Source organism: Mus caroli, chromosome 1 (assembly GCF_900094665.2).
Source record: "Mus caroli chromosome 1, CAROLI_EIJ_v1.1, whole genome shotgun sequence".
NCBI lineage: Eukaryota > Metazoa > Chordata > Mammalia > Rodentia > Muridae > Mus > Mus caroli.
This window is the reverse complement of record NC_034570.1, coordinates 29,470,640-29,476,222: the sequence shown is the minus strand read 5'-3', so window position 1 is coordinate 29,476,222 and position 5,583 is coordinate 29,470,640. Positions and strand designations below refer to the sequence as shown.

Sequence of the window (5,583 nt, the reverse complement as noted above, 5' to 3'; positions counted from 1 at the left end):
CACACACACACACACACACACACACACACACACACACACAAGACTCTGTTGCTTTGGTGTATGACCTTCAAACTCCACACTTTCTCTTTCTAAGGCGGTTTTCTAGTTTTACAGAATGGAGGCTTGGCCATGAGGCCCTCCTCACTTTTAGTTTGATGATGAGCAACATGTTATAGCAGGGATAGGATTTTTGAGTCAGAGGTATCTTATACATGTTTCATTCTGTTTCAGAATCCAGAGAAGCTAAATGACCCTACTAAATCTATACCTCAGTACCCCTAAGAAGGAGAGGAACTAGAACCCAAACACTTTGACTCCTAAGGCAATGCTCTTCAACATACTAGAAGACAGAAAGCATCCTTTTTTTTTTTTCATGAATAATGTCCATTAAGCCTTACATCCCTCCATAATCAGGACAAACTGTTAGAGGTTGTTGGCAAAGGAGGTTATCATGGGCACTGCAGGCAAGCAAACTTGCTTTTTTTTTCTCTCCTTTTTTTTTTTCCTGAAATTAAAAAATGTTTTCCTAGTCCCTCATGACATAAACATAGAGCACAATGGTCCAAGAACAAAACACACTCAGAAACAGTGAATACATCTCCTTCATTCTAGCCTTGGCGGAAGAGAGGGCTCAGGGTACCCTGCAAGCTTGCTGGTGGCCAGTGAAGACTTCCTCTGGGGCAGATTCTATGGGTTGGGGATGTGCCACCAGTCACCATGTTCTTCGCTGGTCCTGGGTTTGGCAGCTGCCCCTCCTTCATGGCTTTGACCATGATGCAGTCTCCTTCGTGGGGTTTCTTCATGGGGGAGTCGGGACCTCCAGACTTTTGTCCTACGCCTGTAGCTCTGCCTCCTTAGCTCTCTCGGGAAGGATATCTCCTTTTTCCTGTGAGGCCTGCTTCTTCTTGCTAGTCTTCTCTGCAGGGTTCCCCTGTTGTTTCTAGGCCATGCAGGACCCGGTCTCTGGAGTTTAGGGTCCAGGAAGTCAGCTGAGAAGGGGAGTGGGATAGGATGTGGGGATAACCTTAGCTGCTGCCTCCATTCTTGTCACTATGGATGCTCTGTACCGGTTGTCTTTCCTCTTAGTCTTGTTTCGACTGCAGCTAATGTCAACAGACCGTCTAACAATGTAGCTAATTTCAACAGAGCAGGATAGCTTCTAAGGAGACTATTTTTCTCAGGAGACCATTCCAGACCACTCCAGAGACAAGGAGCTAAATAACGATGTAACCAAGAATGGCTTCGTTTTCTTCTTCTTTTTTTTTTAGTAGATGTGAAGAACAAAGAATGCTCAGTACAATTATCAGCACTCAGACATCTGCAAGGTCAGAGGGGAGTGACCCCTACCAAAAGACTATAGAAAGCAGACAGTCAAGGTCAATAACTAATAAAGTCAGAGTCAGAGATGGGCAGAGTTGGGTTCCAATCAGATCTAACTGGGTGAACAGCTTAGGGGCATGATCTTGATGGTATCCCTGGTTGGGGATGTGGGCCCTCTGTTTGCTTGGCCCATGAGAATTAACCAGTCTCAGAGTTTCTGCCTTGGCTGTATAAAAGGCCTCAGGCAAAGAAATTCAGTAGTCATCTCCATCTCCCTTCCTGGGAGTCCCATTCAGTTTTCCTTAATGACTCAACCGGACTCAGTTTTCACTTTCTGTGACTGTCCTGAATAAAGCCTGCTTCCGCTTAGCATCCATACTGGCTGGTTTTGTGTGTCAACTTGACACAAGCTAAAGACATCAGAGAGGAAGGAGCCTCTGTTGAGAAAATGCCTCCATGAGATCCAGCTGTAAGGCATTTTCTCAAGGTGGTGGGCTCAGTCCATGGTGGCTGGACTATGATCTGGAAGTATAAACTGAATTAATCCTTTCCTCCCTTTTTTTGTCATGATGTTTTCATTGAAGCGATAGAAAACCTACCTAAGATGGCTTACTCCCTTGAGAATCCACACCCCTTAATCTCCATTGGTGTTAGACAGTGAACTTAAAGCCACTGTCTTAGGTCAACCTTTGATAACCTACAGTATTCAGCATCCTAGATCCTAAGGTCACACACAGCTGTGCTATGAAAGGATTCCCCTCATACTAAAAGACCTGGTCTCACTGATATTCTGACTTCGGGGCTTCCAGCCTCCAGAGATGTCTGTCTGCTGTGGTTTGAATATGAATGCCCCTCCCCGCCCCCACCCCCACGGGTTCAAAGGTTTGAATGCTTAGTCCTGGTTGGACAGTTTGAAAGGATTGCAAAGTGTGGCCTTGATGGAGGTGTGTCCCTGAGGGTAGGCACATGCCAGCCCCTCCCTCTCCCTCCCTCTGCTTTGCCTGCTGCCTCTGGATCAGTATCTAAAACTCTCTGCTACTGTTTTCCAGTGCTGGGCCTGCCTGTTTCCTGCCTTGATGATCATGGACTAACCCTCTGAAACTGTAGCAAGACCCCAGTTAAATGCTTTTTAATAAAAGTTGCCTTGGTCAAGGTATCTCTTCACAGTCTGTTGTTGGGAAGCCACACATTCCTAGGGTGCCATTGTGAGGTCTGATGACATCATGATGACATCATGATGACATCAGGTCCTGTCTTCCCTATCCCACCAAATGATGTCATTCATCTTCTCCGCTGACACATACACAGAACATGTCCTAGGACACATTAGGCTCTTCCTACCACTCAGTCATCAATAATGATCAAGTTCCGAAGGACAGTCATCAAATTCCAGATGGAGATCTTTGAAATACATCTGTGCTCTTCTCTGAGAGAGGCTGTCTCATGTGGTGGTTAAAGCGTGGACTGGGAATACAAACTTCCTTGGTCTAAATTTTGTCAGGGTCTTTTATTACTAGGGTTAAACAGCCATTTCCTCCACTGAAACACTCTTGCCCGAGCAACTTAGAAAGTGTGAACAAGTTCTCATCAGTTATGAGAGCATTCCTGTAACGTGTGGCTCCTTCTGTTTTCTCGTGTGTGTGTGTGTGTGTGTGTGTGTGTGTGTGTATGTGTGCATGCTGTGTGTGTGTATGCTGTATGTCTGTGCGTCTATATGTGTATGCTGTGTGTGTTTGTACACTGTGTGTCTATGTCAGAATATGTATGTGTGTTTGTGTATGTGTGTGTGAGTATATGTGCATGCGTGTGCATGGACAGTCGAGTGCATGTTTGCACAGGTGCACATAAGCATGCGTATGTGCACCTGTGCATGGAGGCCAGAGGTTGACATTCCTCTCTCCCTCGTCACTTTATTTGTTGAGATAACATTGCTTTACTGATCCTAGAGCTCGCAGATTGGCTCAACTAGCTAGCTAGCCACTTCCCAGATCGACTGTCCCAGCCGTGTATGGCCACACCTGGCTTTTAACGTGGGTGCACTTTACCCACTGAACCATCTCCCCAGCTCCGTGGAAAAGGCTAATTAAAAGCAAAGTTAATAAGTGAACTGTAACTGAATGGGACAGGTTTCTGTCCATCTATAGCGGGGGCCCTGACTTAGGATATTCCACTTTAGAACGCTGTGAAAGGGCTGGTGATAGGCAGTACAGTGCCCTCTGGTGGTCACAGGAGAACAGACGCCCCAGCATTCCCTGCTGCCTTAAGTCTAGGCTTAGTTGTATTTGTAGGGATGAGGAGCTATATCCGATGACCCTATCTAAGTCAAGAATTGCCACCATTCCCAAAGTCCCTGACATCTTCCAGAAGGTTCTGGCCTCCAGCTTAATTATCACGTTTATAGCAGTGGGCTATAAGGTCAAACACTGAATCCCTAAATACTGAGCTGTTGCTTTGAGCAGGGGAAAAGAGCAAGAGACCAGTGAGTTTCTGCTTTTACTCTGGGGAGGGCATGCTGGGCCTTGTGAACACCAAGCACCCTCCACTGTGAGGCACAGTATCCCCGGCCCTGGCAACAGCTTTGTAGTCAAGATGCTATTGCCTTATCTGGGTTCATTTGTAAACATCCTTCTTAAACAAACCGACATCATCAACACTGAAGTCTGAATATTCCACATAACTGTTGTCCAATGCAATTATTACTGTTTTTTTTTTTTTTTTTGTTTTTCGAGACAGGGTTTCTCTGTATAGCCCTGGCTGTCCCAGAACTCACTTTGTAGTCCAGGCTGGCCTCAAACTCAGAAATCCGCCTGCCTCTGCCTCCCAAGTGCTGGGATTAAAGGTGTGCACCACCACCCGGCTTATTACTCGGATTTTTATTTAAAATTTTAATCTATATTCTCAGTTTTACCTGTTCTTTCCATCACATAATGGAGTGGAAACCTTAATGTAAAAATGCACCATCACCTTGGGAATCTGAAAAATATCTATTTGGTTTCTTTTCTCACACAGATTTTTGCCTTGGACTTACACCTAAAATAAATTTTAAAGTGAGGCTGGAGAGATGGCTCAGTGGTTAAGTACACACAATGCTCTCACAGAGGACCCGAGTTCACGTCCCAGTACCCACCTCAGGTGGTCCCCAAACGTTTGTAAATCCAGCTTCGTGGACCTGACACCCATTTCTGAACTACAAGGGCACCTGCAGCGCGCGCGCGCACACACACACACACACACACACACACACACACGCACACACACACGCACACAGGCACATGCACGCACATGCACACACACACACCACAATACAAATTCTTTTAAAATAGTTTAAAATATGTATGTAGAGGTTATTCTTGCTTGCTTCTGTGTGGCATAACGTGGTATCAGAGGGTTTTGTCAACACTGAAGGTGGAACCCTTGCATACACTGGGTGAGCGCTCCACTTCTAATCTTCTTCCCTGTCCTGTGTTTCTTGGCAGAGTCTCCCTGTTAGCGCAGCCTGGCCTCAAACTTATGACCCTCCTGCTCAGTCTCCTGCATGCCGGTATGAACCATCACACCCAGGGTGACGTGATTTTGAACAGAATACAAGATGATTAAATCAAGCTAATTAACTCATCTATCACCTCAAATATTTGACATTTTCTATGGGAAGAATATTGGGATTTATTTGTTCAGTGAGTAAATTGTATGGGATCGAGGCTGGTCAGATGGCTCAGCAGGCAAAGGCACTCGCTGCTGAGCCAGAGAGAGTTGAGTCCCGCAAGTTGTCATCCACCTCCAAGTGCGTACGTTCGCACATGCCTGCACATACTAAGTAATGACAAAAAAAATAAAAGCAATGTATGGCCTCCAGTTATTCACTCTGCTGAGCGAGAGCTATAAAAATAAAATGTATTCCTTCCATGTAACAGGCGCTGGCCCTTTGATTATTCTCTTTCTGGCCTCTCCAGCCCCTGCCTCCCTGGTAATCATTCTAGTCTCAGCCTCTGTGACTTCAGAGTGTGTGAGCAGTATGACGTCATGTCTGTGAGAAGACGTGATATTTGTCCTTTGTGTCTGACAGATTTCACATCTAATCCTGTTCTCCAATGCAATCCCTGGTTCTCAGGACACAAACGGCTTTCCTTTTAGAACAACATTCCATCACATTAATAAGCCACACTTTCTGTATGTGTTGGTGGACTTCAATTTCCATATCGTGGCTACCGTGAATAATACTGCTGTGGTGAATGACGGTCTGCACATGTCTCCTCAAGGCGCTGA

General features: G+C 45.7%; 1 protein-coding gene and 1 pseudogene across 2 annotated transcripts in view; both read right to left on the bottom strand.

Moving 5' to 3' along the window:
* Arhgef4 (Rho guanine nucleotide exchange factor 4) overlaps positions 1-5,583 on the bottom strand; it is a 135,123-nt gene that overhangs the window by 71,541 nt on the left and 57,999 nt on the right. The gene's annotated exons all lie outside the window — the stretch shown is intronic.
* On the bottom strand, positions 604-3,965 carry LOC110307049 (annotated as a pseudogene).